Source organism: Buceros rhinoceros, unplaced genomic scaffold (genome assembly GCF_000710305.1).
Source record: "Buceros rhinoceros silvestris isolate BGI_N320 unplaced genomic scaffold, ASM71030v1 scaffold12136, whole genome shotgun sequence".
Lineage (NCBI taxonomy): Eukaryota > Metazoa > Chordata > Aves > Bucerotiformes > Bucerotidae > Buceros > Buceros rhinoceros.
The window spans coordinates 1,092-1,482 of NW_010416966.1; the positions used below are offsets into that span (position 1 = coordinate 1,092).

The following is a 391-nucleotide window of genomic DNA, read 5'->3' on the forward strand; positions in this document are numbered from 1 at the left end:
TGGCCACACCAGCTCGAGCTAGAACAAACGCAGGGAGAGGAATCCGTGTGTAGCTGGGGCTGGGGTCAGAGATCGCATGGACCCTTGATCTGGGGGTGAGCATTCCAAGTTCCTCTTCACAGCTGGGCTCTCTGCTGAAAGTACTGCTACCATAGGAAGTGCCAGAAATGCAGCACCAAAATTCCAGCTTCAAACCCCTCCCCGGTAGCAAAGCAGGACGGACCACAGAGCCGTATTTATCTACCCTGCGCTTTACCTCCCTGGGCACCTCGTACGCCGCCGTGTCCAGCAGACCCCAGCTCCCCTCAGAAAGCTGCCGGGGGAAGCGGGTGGGAAGCGCAGGGTAAGTGCTGGACTGTGGCTTTTTTTGCTCTCGGGGGGGGGGTTGTTT

At 58.3% G+C, this 391-nt stretch overlaps 1 protein-coding gene across 1 annotated transcript in view; it reads right to left on the bottom strand.

Moving 5' to 3' along the window:
- The window catches only part of DAO (D-amino-acid oxidase), a gene marked incomplete at its 3' end in the record, with an annotated part of 6,414 nt that overhangs the window by 848 nt on the left and 5,175 nt on the right, over nucleotides 1-391 (bottom strand). The gene's annotated exons all lie outside the window — the stretch shown is intronic.